Here is a 13,977-nt window from a genome sequence, read left to right as displayed (position 1 = left end):
AACAAAAGACATGCAGGTGGTAGAGAGAAGAGAAAAAGCTTACAGCACCTGGTATTCCCAAGGGGTCTCCCGTCCAAGTACTAACCAGGCCCAACCCTGCTTGGCTTCCGAGATCAGACGAGGTTGGGCATATTCAGGGTGGTGTGGCCGTAAGCAACAATATCTGTGAACAATGTGCATTATATAGGTACTGGAATCATACGGTTACTCTATGTAACCAGATAATTGCAGAGAAAGGCTGATATGTAGTGGGCACATCTTCATCCCTGATGTGATTATTACCTGCAGTTGAAACTGAGACTCTTAGATCACTTCGTGTCTGCCAACAAAGCAGCAGCAGCTGAAGATGACCAACTTCCTCATGTGTCACAGGGTGATCAGACGTTGCAACAAAAGACATGCAGGTGGTAGAGAGAAGAGAAAAAGCTTACAGCACCTGGTACTCCCAAGCGGTCTCCCATCCAAGTACTAACCAGGCCCAACCCTGCTTGGCTTCCGAGATCAGACGAGGCCGGGCATATTCAGGGTGGTGTGGCCGTAAGCAACAATGTCTGTCACAAATGTGCATTATATAGGTACTGGAATCATACAGTTCCTCGATGTAACCAGATAATTGCCGAGAAAGGCTAACTTGTAGTGGGCACATCTTTATCACTGATGTGATTATTATCTGTAGTTGAAACTGAGACTCTCAGATTACTTCGTGTCTGCCAACAAAGCAGCAGCAGCATCTGAAGATGACCAACTTCCTCATGTGTCACAGGGTGATCAGACGTTGCAACAAAAGACATGCAGGTGGTAGAGAGAAGAGAAAAAGCTTACAGCACCTGGTATTCCCAAGCAGTCTCCCATCCAAGTACTAACCAGGCCCAACCCTGCTTGGCTTCCGAGATCAGACGAGGTCGGGCATATTCAGGGTGGTGTGGCCGTAAGCAACAATATCTGTGAACAATGTGCATTATATAGGTACTGGAATCATACGGTTACTCCATGTAACCAGATAATTGCCGAGAAAGGCTGATATGTAGTGGGCACATCTTCATCCCTGATGTGATTATTACCTGCAGTTGAAACTGAGACTCTCAGATCACTTCGTGTCTGCCAACAAAGCAGCAGCAGCTGAAGATGTCCAACTTCCTCATGTGTCACAGGGTGATCAGACGTTGCAACTAAAGACATGCAGGTGCTACAGAGAAGAGAAAAACCTTACAGCACTTGGTATTCCCAAGCGGTCTCCCATCCAAGTACTAACCAGGACCAACCCTGCTTGGCTTCCGAGATGAGACGAGGTCGGGTATATTCAGGGTGGTGTGGCCGTAAGCATCAATATCTGTGACAAATGTGCATTATATCGGTACTGGAATCATACAGTTCCTCTATGTAACCAGATAATTGCCGAGAAAGGCTAACTTGTAGTGGGCACATCTTCTTCCCTGACGTGATTATTATCTGCAGTTGAAACTTAGAATCTCAGATCACTTCGTGTCTGCCAACAAAGCAGCAGCAGCTGAAGATGACCAACTTCCTCATGTGTCAAAGGGTGATCAGACGTTGCAACAAAAGACATGCAGGTGGTAGAGAGAAGAGAAAAAGCTTACAGCACCTGGTATTCCCAAGCGGTCTCCAATCCAAGTACTAACCAGGCCCAACCCTGCTTGGCTTCCGAGATCAGACGAGGTCGGGCATATTCAGGGTGGTGTGGCCGTAAGCAACAATGTCTGTGACAAATGTGCATTATATCGGTACTGGAATCATACAGTTCCTCTATGTAACCAGATAATTGCCGAGAAAGGCTAACTTGTAGTGGGCACATCTTCTTCCCTGATGTGATTATTATCTGCAGTTGAAACTTATAATCTCAGATTACTTCGTGTCTTCCAACAAAGCAGCAGCAGCTGAAGATGACCAACTTCCTCATGTGTCACAGGGTGATCAGACATTGCAACAAAAGACATGCATGTGGTAGAGAGAAGAGAAAAAGCTTACAGCTCCTGGTATTCCCAAGCGGTCTCCCATCCAAGTACTAACCAGGCCCAACCCTGCTTGGCTTACGAGATCATATGAGGTCAGGCATTTTCAGGGTGGTGTGGCCGTAAGCAACAATATCTGTGAACAATGTGCATTATATAGGTACTGGAATCATACGGTTACACTATGTAACCAGGTAATTGCAGAGAAAGGCTGATATGTAGTGGGCACATCTTCATCCCTGATGTGATTATTACCTGCAGTTGAAACTGAGACTCTCAGATCACTTCGTGTCTGCCAACAAAGCAGCAGCAGCTGAAGATGACCAACTTCCTCATGTGTCACAGGGTGATCAGACGTTGCAACAAAAGACATGCAGGTGGTAGAGAGAAGAGAAAAAGCTTACAGCACCTGGTATTCCCAAGCGGTCTCCCATCCAAGTACTAAACTGGCCCAACCTTGCTTGGCTTCCGAGATCAGACGAGGTCGGGCATATTCAGGGTGGTGTGGCTGTAAGCAACAATGTCTGTCACAAATGTGCATTATATAGGTACTGGAATCATACGGTTACTCTATGTAACCAGATAATTGCCAAGAAAGGCTGATATGTAGTGGGCACATCTTCATCCCTGATGTGATTATTACCTGCAGCTGAAACTGAGACTCTCAGATCACTTCGTGTCTGCCGACAAAGCAGCAGCAGCTGAAGATGACCAACTTCCTCATGTGTCACAGGGTGATCAGACGTTGCAACAAAAGACATGCAGGTGGTAGAGAGAAGAGAAAAAGCTTACAGCACCTGGTATTCCCAAGCAGTCTCCCATCCAAGTACAAATCAGGCCCAACCCTGCTTGGCTTCCGAGATCAGATGAGGTTGGGCATGTTCAGGGTGGTGTGGCCGTAAGCAACAATATTTGTGAACAATGTGCATTATATAGGTACTGGAATCATACGGTTCCTCTATGTAACCAGATTATTGCCAAGAAAGGCTAACTTGTAGTGGGCACATCTTCATCCCTGAAGTGATTATTACCTGCAGTTGAAACTGAGACTCTCAGATCACTTCGTGTCTGCCAACAAAGCAGCAGCTGAAGATGACCAACTTCCTCATGTGTCACAGGGTGATCAGACGTTGCAACAAAAGACATGCACGTGGTAGAGAGAAGAGAAAAAGCTTACAGCACCTGGTATTCCCAAGCGGTCTCCCATCCAAGTACTAACCAGGCCCAACCTTGCTTGGCTTCCGAGATCAGGCAAATTCAGGGTGGTGTGGCTGTAAGCAACAATGTCTGTCACAAATGTGCATTATATAGGTACTGGAATCATACGGTTACTCTATGTAACCAGATAATTTCAGAGAAAGGCTGATATGTAGTGGGCACATCTTCATCTCTGATGTGATTATTACCTGCAGTTGAAACTGAGACTCTCAGATCACTTCGTGTCTGCCAACAAAGCAGCAGCAGCTGAAGATGACCAACTTCCTCATGTGTCACAGGGTGATCAGACGTTGCAACAAAAGACATGCATGTGGTAGAGAGAAGAGAAATAGCTTACAGCACCTGGTATTCCCAAGCGGTCTCCCATCCAAGTACTAAACAGGCCCAACCTTGCTTGGCTTCCGAGATCAGACGAGGTCGGGCATATTCAGGGTGGTGTGGCTGTAAGCAACAATATCTGTGAACAATGTGCATTATATAGGTACTGGAATCATACGGTTACTCTATGTAACCAGATAATTGCCGAGAAAGGCTGATATGTAGTGGGCACATCTTCATCCCTGATGTGATTATTACCTGCAGTTGAAACTGAGACTCTCAGATCACTTCGTGTCTGCCAACAAAGCAGCAGCAGCTGAAGATGACCAACTTCCTCATGTGTCACAGGGTGATCAGACGTTGCAACAAAAGACATGCAGGTGGTAGAGAGAAGAGAAAAAGCTTACAGCACCTGGTATTCCCAAGCAGTCTCCCATCCAAGTACTAACCAGGCCCAACCCTGCTTGGCTTCCGAGATCAGACGAGGTCGGGCATATTCAGGGTGGTGTGGCCGTAAGCAACAATATCTGTGAACAATGTGCATTATATAGGTACTGGAATCATACGGTTACTCCATGTAACCAGATAATTGCCGAGAAAGGCTAACTTGTAGTGGGCACATCTTCATCCCTGATGTGATTATTACCTGCAGTTGAAACTGAGACTCTTAGATCACTTCATGTCTGCCAACAAAGCAGCAGCAGCTGAAGATGACCAACTTCCTCATGTGTCACAGGGTGATCAGACGTTGCAACAAAAGACATGCAGGTGGTAGAGAGAAGAGAAAAAGCTTACAGCACCTAGTATTCCCAAGCAGTCTCCCATCCAAGTACTAACCAGGCTCAACCCTTCTTGGCTTCCGAGATCAGACGAGGTCGGGTATATTCAGGGTGGTGTGGCCGTAAGCAACAATGTCTGTGAACAATGTGCATTATATAGGTACTGGAATCATACGGTTACTCTATGTAACCAGATAATTGCCGAGAAAGGCTGATATGTAGTGGGCACATCTTCATCCCTGATGTGATTATTATCTGCAGTTGAAACTGAGAATCTCAGATCACTTCGTGTCTGCCAACAAAGCAGCAGCAGCTGAAGATGACCAACTTCCTCATGTGTCACAGGGTGATCAGACGTCTCAACAAAAGACATGCAGGTGGTAGAGAGAAGAGAAAAAGCTTACAGCACCTGGTATTCCCAAGCGGTCTCCCGTCCAAGTACTAACCAGGCCCAATCCTGCTTGGCTTCCGAGATCAGACGAGGTCGGGCATATTCAGAGTGGTGTGGCCGTAAGCAACAATGTCAGTCAGAAATGTGCATTATATAGGTACTGGAATCATACAGTTCCTCGATGTAACCAGATAATTGCCGAGAAAGGCTAACTTGTAGTGGGCACATCTTCATCCCTGATGTGATTATTATCTGCAGTTGAAACTTAGAATCTCAGATCACTTCGTGTCTGCCAACAAAGCAGCAGCAGCTGAAGATGACCAACTTCCTCATGTGTCACAGGGTGATCGGACGTTGCAACAAAAGAAATGCAGGTGGTAGAGAGAAGAGAAAAAGCTTACAGCACCTGGTATTCCCAAGTAGTCTCCCGTCCAAGTACTAACCAGGCCCAACCCTGCTTGGCTTCCGAGATCAGACGAGGTCGGGCATATTCAGGGTGGTGTGGCCGTAAGCAACAATATCTGTGAACAATGTGCATTATATAGGTACTGGAATCATACAGTTCCTCTATGTAACCAGATAATTGCCGAGAAAGGCTAACTTGTAGTTGGCACATCTTCTTCCCTCATGTGATTATTATCTGCAGTTGAAACTGAGAATCTCAGATCACTTCGTGTCTGCCAACAAAGCAGCAGCAGCTGAAGATGACCAACTTCCTCATGTGTCACAGGGTGATCAGACGTCTCAACAAAAGACATGCAGGTGGTAGAGAGAAGACAAAAAGCTTACAGCACCTGGTATTCCCAAGCAGTCTCCCATCCAAGTACTAACCAGGCCCAACCCTGCTTGGCTTCCGAGATCAGACGAGGTCGGGCATATTCAGGGTGGTGTGGCCGTAAGCAACAATATCTGTGAACAATGTGCATTATATAGGTACTGGAATCATACGGTTCCTCGATGTAACCAGATAATTGCCGAGAAAGGCTAACTTGTAGTGGGCACATCTTCATCCCTGATGTGATTATTATCTGTAGTTGAAACTGAGACTCTCAGATCACTTCTTGTCTGCCAACAATGCAGCAGCAGCTGAAGATGACCAACTTCCTCATGTGTCACAGGGTGATCAGACGTCGCAACAAAAGACATGCAGGTGGTAGAGAGAAGAGAAAAAGCTTACAGCACCTGGTATTCCCAAGCAGTCTCCCATCCAAGTACTAACCAGGCCCAACCCTGCTTGGCTTCCGAGATCAGACGAGGTCTGGCATGTTCAGGGTGGTTTGGCCGTAAGCAACAATGTCTGTGACAAATGTGCATTACATAGGTACTGGAATCATACAGTTCCTCGATGTAACCAGATAATTGCCGAGAAAGGCTAACTTGTAGTGGGCACATCTTCTTCCCTGACGTGATTATTATCTGCAGTTGAAACTGAGACTCTCAGATCACTTCGTGTCTGCCAACAAAGCAGCAGCAGCTGAAGATGACCAACTTCCTCATGTGTCACAGGGTGATCAGACGTTGCAACAAAAGACATGCAGGTGGTAGAGAGAAGAGAAAAAGCTTACAGCACCTGGTATTCCCAAGTAGTCTCCCATTCAAGTACTAACCAGGCCCAACCCTGCTTGGCTTCCGAGATCAGACGAGGTTGGGCATATTCAGGGTGGTGTGGCCGTAAGCAACAATATCTGTGAACAATGTGCATTATATAGGTACTGGAATCATACGGTTACTCTATGTAACCAGATAATTGCAGAGAAAGGCTGATATGTAGTGGGCACATCTTCATCCCTGATGTGATTATTACCTGCAGTTGAAACTGAGACTCTTAGATCACTTCGTGTCTGCCAACAAAGCAGCAGCAGCTGAAGATGACCAACTTCCTCATGTGTCACAGGGTGATCAGACGTTGCAACAAAAGACATGCAGGTGGTAGAGAGAAGAGAAAAAGCTTACAGCACCTGGTACTCCCAAGCGGTCTCCCATCCAAGTACTAACCAGGCCCAACCCTGCTTGGCTTCCGAGATCAGACGAGGCCGGGCATATTCAGGGTGGTGTGGCCGTAAGCAACAATGTCTGTCACAAATGTGCATTATATAGGTACTGGAATCATACAGTTCCTCGATGTAACCAGATAATTGCCGAGAAAGGCTAACTTGTAGTGGGCACATCTTTATCACTGATGTGATTATTATCTGTAGTTGAAACTGAGACTCTCAGATTACTTCGTGTCTGCCAACAAAGCAGCAGCAGCATCTGAAGATGACCAACTTCCTCATGTGTCACAGGGTGATCAGACGTTGCAACAAAAGACATGCAGGTGGTAGAGAGAAGAGAAAAAGCTTACAGCACCTGGTATTCCCAAGCAGTCTCCCATCCAAGTACTAACCAGGCCCAACCCTGCTTGGCTTCCGAGATCAGACGAGGTCGGGCATATTCAGGGTGGTGTGGCCGTAAGCAACAATATCTGTGAACAATGTGCATTATATAGGTACTGGAATCATACGGTTACTCCATGTAACCAGATAATTGCCGAGAAAGGCTGATATGTAGTGGGCACATCTTCATCCCTGATGTGATTATTACCTGCAGTTGAAACTGAGACTCTCAGATCACTTCGTGTCTGCCAACAAAGCAGCAGCAGCTGAAGATGTCCAACTTCCTCATGTGTCACAGGGTGATCAGACGTTGCAACTAAAGACATGCAGGTGCTACAGAGAAGAGAAAAACCTTACAGCACTTGGTATTCCCAAGCGGTCTCCCATCCAAGTACTAACCAGGACCAACCCTGCTTGGCTTCCGAGATGAGACGAGGTCGGGTATATTCAGGGTGGTGTGGCCGTAAGCATCAATATCTGTGACAAATGTGCATTATATCGGTACTGGAATCATACAGTTCCTCTATGTAACCAGATAATTGCCGAGAAAGGCTAACTTGTAGTGGGCACATCTTCTTCCCTGACGTGATTATTATCTGCAGTTGAAACTTAGAATCTCAGATCACTTCGTGTCTGCCAACAAAGCAGCAGCAGCTGAAGATGACCAACTTCCTCATGTGTCACAGGGTGATCAGACGTTGCAACAAAAGACATGCAGGTGGTAGAGAGAAGAGAAAAAGCTTACAGCACCTGGTATTCCCAAGCGGTCTCCAATCCAAGTACTAACCAGGCCCAACCCTGCTTGGCTTCCGAGATCATATGAGGTCAGGCATTTTCAGGGTGGTGTGGCCGTAAGCAACAATATCTGTGAACAATGTGCATTATATAGGTACTGGAATCATACGGTTACACTATGTAACCAGGTAATTGCAGAGAAAGGCTGATATGTAGTGGGCACATCTTCATCCCTGATGTGATTATTACCTGCAGTTGAAACTGAGACTCTCAGATCACTTCGTGTCTGCCAACAAAGCAGCAGCAGCTGAAGATGACCAACTTCCTCATGTGTCACAGGGTGATCAGACGTTGCAACAAAAGACATGCAGGTGGTAGAGAGAAGAGAAAAAGCTTACAGCACCTGGTATTCCCAAGCGGTCTCCCATCCAAGTACTAAACTGGCCCAACCTTGCTTGGCTTCCGAGATCAGACGAGGTCGGGCATATTCAGGGTGGTGTGGCTGTAAGCAACAATGTCTGTCACAAATGTGCATTATATAGGTACTGGAATCATACGGTTACTCTATGTAACCAGATAATTGCCAAGAAAGGCTGATATGTAGTGGGCACATCTTCATCCCTGATGTGATTATTACCTGCAGCTGAAACTGAGACTCTCAGATCACTTCGTGTCTGCCGACAAAGCAGCAGCAGCTGAAGATGACCAACTTCCTCATGTGTCACAGGGTGATCAGACGTTGCAACAAAAGACATGCAGGTGGTAGAGAGAAGAGAAAAAGCTTACAGCACCTGGTATTCCCAAGCAGTCTCCCATCCAAGTACAAATCAGGCCCAACCCTGCTTGGCTTCCGAGATCAGATGAGGTTGGGCATGTTCAGGGTGGTGTGGCCGTAAGCAACAATATTTGTGAACAATGTGCATTATATAGGTACTGGAATCATACGGTTCCTCTATGTAACCAGATTATTGCCAAGAAAGGCTAACTTGTAGTGGGCACATCTTCATCCCTGAAGTGATTATTACCTGCAGTTGAAACTGAGACTCTCAGATCACTTCGTGTCTGCCAACAAAGCAGCAGCTGAAGATGACCAACTTCCTCATGTGTCACAGGGTGATCAGACGTTGCAACAAAAGACATGCACGTGGTAGAGAGAAGAGAAAAAGCTTACAGCACCTGGTATTCCCAAGCGGTCTCCCATCCAAGTACTAACCAGGCCCAACCTTGCTTGGCTTCCGAGATCAGGCAAATTCAGGGTGGTGTGGCTGTAAGCAACAATGTCTGTCACAAATGTGCATTATATAGGTACTGGAATCATACGGTTACTCTATGTAACCAGATAATTTCAGAGAAAGGCTGATATGTAGTGGGCACATCTTCATCCCTGATGTGATTATTACCTGCAGTTGAAACTGAGACTCTCAGATCACTTCGTGTCTGCCAACAAAGCAGCAGCAGCTGAAGATGACCAACTTCCTCATGTGTCACAGGGTGATCAGACGTTGCAACAAAAGACATGCATGTGGTAGAGAGAAGAGAAATAGCTTACAGCACCTGGTATTCCCAAGCGGTCTCCCATCCAAGTACTAAACAGGCCCAACCTTGCTTGGCTTCCGAGATCAGACGAGGTCGGGCATATTCAGGGTGGTGTGGCTGTAAGCAACAATGTCTGTCACAAATGTGCATTATATAGGTACTGGAATCATACGGTTACTCTATGTAACCAGATAATTGCCGAGAAAGGCTGATATGTAGTGGGCAAATCTTCATCCCTGATGTGATTATTACCTGCAGTTGAAACTGAGACTCTCAGATCACTTCGTGTCTGCCAACAAAGCAGCAGCAGCTGAAGATGACCAACTTCCTCATGTGTCACAGGGTGATCAGACGTTGCAACAGAAGACATGCAGGTGGTAGAGAGAAGAGAAAAAGCTTACAGCACCTGGTATTCCCAAGCGGTCTCCCATCCAAGTACTAACCAGGCCCAACCTTGCTTGGCTTCCAAGATCAGACGAGGTCGGGCATATTCAGGGTGGTGTGGCTGTAAGCAGCAATGTCTGTCACAAATGTGCATTATATGGGTACTGGAATCATACGGTTACTCTATGTAACCAGATAATTGCCGAGAAAGGCTGATATGTAGTGGGCACATCTTCATCCCTGATGTGATTATTACCTGCAGTTGAAACTGAGACTCTCAGATCACTTTGTGTCTGCCAACAAAGCAGCAGCAGCTGAAGATGACCAACTTCCTCATGTGTCACAGGGTGATCAGACGTTGCAACAAAAGACATGCAGGTGGTAGAGAGAAGAGAAAAAGCTTACAGCACCTGGTATTCCCAAGCGGTCTCCCATCCAAGTACTAACCAGGCCCAACCCTGCTTGGCTTCCGAGATCAGATGAGGTCGGGCATGTTCAGGGTGGTGTGGCCGTAAGCAACAATGTCTGTGACAAATGTGCATTATATCGGTACTGGAATCATACAGTTCCTCTATGTAACCAGATAATTGCCGAGAAAGGCTAACTTGTAGTGGGCACATCTTCTTCCCTGACGTGATTATTACCTGCAGTTGAAACTGAGACTCTCAGATCACTTCGTGTCTGCCAACAAAGCAGCAGCAGCTGAAGATGACCAACTTCCTCATGTGTCACAGGGTGATCAGACGTTGCAACAAAAGACATGCATGTGGTAGAGAGAAGAGAAAAAGCTTACAGCACCTGGTATTCCCAAGCGGTCTCCCATCCAAGTACTAACCAGGCCCAACCTTGCTTGGCTTTCGAGATCAGACGAGGTCGGGCATATTCAGGGTGGTGTGGCTGTAAGCAACAATGTCTGTCACAAATGTGCATTATATAGGTACTGGAATCATACAGTTCCTCGATGTAACCAGATAATTGCCGAGAAAGGCTAACTTGTAGTGGGCACATCTTTATCACTGATGTGATTATTATCTGTAGTTGAAACTGAGACTCTCAGATTACTTCGTGTCTGCCAACAAAGCAGCAGCAGCTGAAGATGACCAACTTCCTCATGTGTCACAGGGTGATCAGACGTTGCAACAAAAGACATGCAGGTGGTAGAGAGAAGAGAAAAAGCTTACAGCACCTGGTATTCCCAAGTAGTTTCCCATTCAAGTACTAACCCGGCCTAACCCTGCTTGGCTTTCTGGATCAGACGAGGTCGGGCATATTTAGGGTGGTGGGGCCGTAAGCAACAATGTCGTTCACAAATGTGCATTATATAGGTACTGGAATCATACAGTTACTCAATGTAACCAGATAATTGCCGAGAAAGGCTAACTTGTAGTGGGCACATCTTCATCACTGATGTGATTATTATCTGTAGTTGAAACTGAGACTCTCAGATCACTTCGTGTCTGCCAACAATGCAGCAGCAGCAGCTGAAGATGACCAACTTCCTCATGTGTCACAGGGCGATCAGACGTTGCAACAAAAGACATGCAGGTGGTAGAGAGAAGAGAAAAAAGCTTACAGCACCTGGTATTCCCAAGCAGTCTCCCATCCAAGTACTAACCAGGCCCAACCCTGCTTGGCTTCCGAGATCAGACGAGGTCGGGCATATTCAGGGTGGTGTGGCCGTAAGCAACAATATCTGTGAACAATGTGCATTATATAGGTACTGGAATCATACAGTTCCTCGATGTAACCAGATAATTGCCGAGAAAGGCTAACTTGTAGTGGGCACATCTTTATCACTGATGTGATTATTATCTGTAGTTGAAACTGAGACTCTCAGATTACTTCGTGTCTGCCAACAAAGCAGCAGCAGCATCTGAAGATGACCAACTTCCTCATGTGTCACAGGGTGATCAGACGTTGCAACAAAAGACATGCAGGTGGTAGAGAGAAGAGAAAAAGCTTACAGCACCTGGTATTCCCAAGCAGTCTCCCATCCAAGTACTAACCAGGCCCAACCCTGCTTGGCTTCCGAGATCAGACGAGGTCGGGCATATTCAGGGTGGTGTGGCCGTAAGCAACAATATCTGTGAACAATGTGCATTATATAGGTACTGGAATCATACGGTTACTCCATGTAACCAGATAATTGCCGAGAAAGGCTAACTTGTAGTGGGCACATCTTCATCCCTGATGTGATTATTACCTGAAGTTGAAACTGAGACTCTTAGATCACTTCGTGTCTGCCAACAAAGCAGCAGCAGCTGAAGATGACCAACTTCCTCATGTGTCACAGGGTGATCAGACGTTGCAACAAAAGACATGCAGGTGGTAGAGAGAAGAAAAAAAGCTTACAGCACCTAGTATTCCCAAGCAGTCTCCCATCCAAGTACTAACCAGGCTCAACCCTTCTTGGCTTCCGAGATCAGACGAGGTCGGGTATATTCAGGGTGGTGGGGCCGTAAGCAACAATATCTGTGAACAATGTGCATTATATAGGTACTGGAATCATACGGTTACTCCATGTAACCAGATAATTGCCGAGAAAGGCTGATATGTAGTGGGCACATCTTCATCCCTGATGTGATTATTACCTGCAGTTGAAACTGAGACTCTCAGATCACTTCGTGTCTGCCAACAAAGCAGCAGCAGCTGAAGATGTCCAACTTCCTCATGTGTCACAGGGTGATCAGACGTTGCAACTAAAGACATGCAGGTGCTACAGAGAAGAGAAAAACCTTACAGCACTTGGTATTCCCAAGCGGTCTCCCATCCAAGTACTAACCAGGACCAACCCTGCTTGGCTTCCGAGATCAGACGAGGTCGGGTATATTCAGGGTGGTGTGGCCGTAAGCATCAATATCTGTGACAAATGTGCATTATATCGGTACTGGAATCATACAGTTCCTCTATGTAACCAGATAATTGCCGAGAAAGGCTAACTTGTAGTGGGCACATCTTCTTCCCTGACGTGATTATTATCTGCAGTTGAAACTTAGAATCTCAGATCACTTCGTGTCTGCCAACAAAGCAGCAGCAGCTGAAGATGACCAACTTCCTCATGTGTCACAGGGTGATCAGACGTTGCAACTAAAGACATGCAGGTGCTACAGAGAAGAGAAAAACCTTACAGCACTTGGTATTCCCAAGCGGTCTCCCATCCAAGTACTAACCAGGACCAACCCTGCTTGGCTTCCGAGATCAGACGAGGTCGGGTATATTCAGGGTGGTGTGGCCGTAAGCATCAATATCTGTGACAAATGTGCATTATATCGGTACTGGAATCATACGGTTACACTATGTAACCAGGTAATTGCAGAGAAAGGCTGATATGTAGTGGGCACATCTTCATCCCTGATGTGATTATTACCTGCAGTTGAAACTGAGACTCTCAGATCACTTCGTGTCTGCCAACAAAGCAGCAGCAGCTGAAGATGACCAACTTCCTCATGTGTCACAGGGTGATCAGACGTTGCAACAAAAGACATGCAGGTGGTAGAGAGAAGAGAAAAAGCTTACAGCACCTGGTATTCCCAAGTAGTCTCCCATCCAAGTACTAACCAGGCTCAACCCTGCTTGGCTTCCGAGATCAGACGAGGTCGGGCATATTCAGGGTGGTGTGGCCGTAAGCAACAATGCCTGTGAACAATGTGCATTATGTAGGTACTGAAATCATACAGTTCCTCGATGTAACCAGATAATTGCCGAGAAAGAATGATGCGTAGTGGGCACATCATCTTCCCTGTCGTGATTATTCTCTCCAGCGGAAACTGAGACTCTCACATCACTTCGTGTCTGCCAACAAAGCAGCAGCAGCTGAAGCTGACCAACTTCCTCATGTGTCACAGGGTGATCAGACGTTGCAACAAAAGACATGCAAGTGGTAGAGAGAAGAGAAAAAGCTTACAGCACCTGGTATTCCCAAGTAGTCTCCCATCCAAGGACTAATCAAGCCCAACCCTGCTTGGTTTCCTAAATGAGACGAGGTCGGGCATGTTGAGGGTGGTGTGGCCGTAAGCAACAATGCCTGTGAACAATGTGCATTATGTAGGTACTGAAATCATACAGTTCCTCGATGTAACCAGATAATTGCCGAGAAAGGCTAACTTGTAGTGGGCACAACTTCATCCCTGATGTGATTATTATCTGCAGTTGAAACTGAGAATATCAGATCACTTCGTGTCTGCCAACAAAGCAGCAGCAGCTGAAGATGACCAACTTCCTCATGTGTCACAGGGTGATCAGACGTTGCAACAAAAGACATGCACGTGGTA

General features: G+C 46.4%; 1 protein-coding gene, 22 non-coding genes and 14 pseudogenes across 23 annotated transcripts in view; 1 reads left to right on the top strand and 36 right to left on the bottom strand.

The window, feature by feature from the left end:
• Positions 1-13,977, top strand: part of LOC140294513 (protein NLRC3-like) — a 1,060,349-nt gene that overhangs the window by 409,135 nt on the left and 637,237 nt on the right. The window lies entirely within an intron of this gene.
• On the bottom strand, positions 37-155 carry LOC140298620 (5S ribosomal RNA). Its single transcript, XR_011914250.1, has one exon. It is a non-coding gene; the product is annotated as a 5S ribosomal RNA (ribosomal RNA).
• Positions 425-543, bottom strand: LOC140290422 (5S ribosomal RNA). The gene has a single exon (XR_011912353.1). It is a non-coding gene; the product is annotated as a 5S ribosomal RNA (ribosomal RNA).
• Positions 816-934, bottom strand: LOC140310118 (5S ribosomal RNA). The gene has a single exon (XR_011916421.1). It is a non-coding gene; the product is annotated as a 5S ribosomal RNA (ribosomal RNA).
• Positions 1,204-1,322, bottom strand: LOC140289019 (5S ribosomal RNA; annotated as a pseudogene).
• Positions 1,592-1,710, bottom strand: LOC140297462 (5S ribosomal RNA). Its single transcript, XR_011913194.1, has one exon. It is a non-coding gene; the product is annotated as a 5S ribosomal RNA (ribosomal RNA).
• On the bottom strand, positions 1,980-2,098 carry LOC140299801 (5S ribosomal RNA; annotated as a pseudogene).
• Positions 2,368-2,486, bottom strand: LOC140297039 (5S ribosomal RNA). The gene has a single exon (XR_011913022.1). It is a non-coding gene; the product is annotated as a 5S ribosomal RNA (ribosomal RNA).
• On the bottom strand, positions 2,756-2,874 carry LOC140300041 (5S ribosomal RNA; annotated as a pseudogene).
• On the bottom strand, positions 3,141-3,249 carry LOC140291255 (5S ribosomal RNA; annotated as a pseudogene).
• LOC140297637 (5S ribosomal RNA) lies at positions 3,519-3,637 on the bottom strand. Its single transcript, XR_011913355.1, has one exon. It is a non-coding gene; the product is annotated as a 5S ribosomal RNA (ribosomal RNA).
• Positions 3,907-4,025, bottom strand: LOC140310063 (5S ribosomal RNA). The gene has a single exon (XR_011916418.1). It is a non-coding gene; the product is annotated as a 5S ribosomal RNA (ribosomal RNA).
• LOC140309645 (5S ribosomal RNA) lies at positions 4,295-4,413 on the bottom strand (annotated as a pseudogene).
• LOC140299056 (5S ribosomal RNA) lies at positions 4,683-4,801 on the bottom strand. The gene has a single exon (XR_011914640.1). It is a non-coding gene; the product is annotated as a 5S ribosomal RNA (ribosomal RNA).
• Positions 5,071-5,189, bottom strand: LOC140297077 (5S ribosomal RNA). Its single transcript, XR_011913025.1, has one exon. It is a non-coding gene; the product is annotated as a 5S ribosomal RNA (ribosomal RNA).
• Positions 5,459-5,577, bottom strand: LOC140310006 (5S ribosomal RNA). The gene has a single exon (XR_011916414.1). It is a non-coding gene; the product is annotated as a 5S ribosomal RNA (ribosomal RNA).
• Positions 5,847-5,965, bottom strand: LOC140298359 (5S ribosomal RNA). The gene has a single exon (XR_011914014.1). It is a non-coding gene; the product is annotated as a 5S ribosomal RNA (ribosomal RNA).
• LOC140299445 (5S ribosomal RNA) lies at positions 6,235-6,353 on the bottom strand (annotated as a pseudogene).
• On the bottom strand, positions 6,623-6,741 carry LOC140290410 (5S ribosomal RNA). Its single transcript, XR_011912352.1, has one exon. It is a non-coding gene; the product is annotated as a 5S ribosomal RNA (ribosomal RNA).
• On the bottom strand, positions 7,014-7,132 carry LOC140309946 (5S ribosomal RNA). The gene has a single exon (XR_011916410.1). It is a non-coding gene; the product is annotated as a 5S ribosomal RNA (ribosomal RNA).
• Positions 7,402-7,520, bottom strand: LOC140289018 (5S ribosomal RNA; annotated as a pseudogene).
• Positions 7,790-7,908, bottom strand: LOC140298682 (5S ribosomal RNA). The gene has a single exon (XR_011914305.1). It is a non-coding gene; the product is annotated as a 5S ribosomal RNA (ribosomal RNA).
• On the bottom strand, positions 8,178-8,296 carry LOC140297027 (5S ribosomal RNA). Its single transcript, XR_011913021.1, has one exon. It is a non-coding gene; the product is annotated as a 5S ribosomal RNA (ribosomal RNA).
• LOC140300038 (5S ribosomal RNA) lies at positions 8,566-8,684 on the bottom strand (annotated as a pseudogene).
• Positions 8,951-9,059, bottom strand: LOC140291254 (5S ribosomal RNA; annotated as a pseudogene).
• Positions 9,329-9,447, bottom strand: LOC140297636 (5S ribosomal RNA). Its single transcript, XR_011913354.1, has one exon. It is a non-coding gene; the product is annotated as a 5S ribosomal RNA (ribosomal RNA).
• LOC140298135 (5S ribosomal RNA) lies at positions 9,717-9,835 on the bottom strand. The gene has a single exon (XR_011913810.1). It is a non-coding gene; the product is annotated as a 5S ribosomal RNA (ribosomal RNA).
• On the bottom strand, positions 10,105-10,223 carry LOC140290207 (5S ribosomal RNA). Its single transcript, XR_011912331.1, has one exon. It is a non-coding gene; the product is annotated as a 5S ribosomal RNA (ribosomal RNA).
• LOC140297974 (5S ribosomal RNA) lies at positions 10,493-10,611 on the bottom strand. Its single transcript, XR_011913662.1, has one exon. It is a non-coding gene; the product is annotated as a 5S ribosomal RNA (ribosomal RNA).
• On the bottom strand, positions 10,881-10,999 carry LOC140297279 (5S ribosomal RNA; annotated as a pseudogene).
• LOC140309883 (5S ribosomal RNA) lies at positions 11,273-11,391 on the bottom strand. Its single transcript, XR_011916407.1, has one exon. It is a non-coding gene; the product is annotated as a 5S ribosomal RNA (ribosomal RNA).
• On the bottom strand, positions 11,664-11,782 carry LOC140309826 (5S ribosomal RNA). The gene has a single exon (XR_011916403.1). It is a non-coding gene; the product is annotated as a 5S ribosomal RNA (ribosomal RNA).
• LOC140281129 (5S ribosomal RNA) lies at positions 12,052-12,170 on the bottom strand (annotated as a pseudogene).
• LOC140299928 (5S ribosomal RNA) lies at positions 12,440-12,558 on the bottom strand (annotated as a pseudogene).
• Positions 12,828-12,946, bottom strand: LOC140299927 (5S ribosomal RNA; annotated as a pseudogene).
• Positions 13,216-13,334, bottom strand: LOC140298238 (5S ribosomal RNA). Its single transcript, XR_011913903.1, has one exon. It is a non-coding gene; the product is annotated as a 5S ribosomal RNA (ribosomal RNA).
• Positions 13,604-13,722, bottom strand: LOC140297282 (5S ribosomal RNA; annotated as a pseudogene).

The sequence above is a fragment of the Leuresthes tenuis genome, unplaced genomic scaffold, assembly GCF_036924035.1.
Source record: "Leuresthes tenuis unplaced genomic scaffold, fLeuTen1.0.hap1 SCAF_1, whole genome shotgun sequence".
In the NCBI taxonomy this organism is placed as follows: Eukaryota; Metazoa; Chordata; class Actinopteri; order Atheriniformes; family Atherinopsidae; genus Leuresthes; species Leuresthes tenuis.
This window is presented reverse-complemented; position numbering and strand designations above follow the sequence as displayed.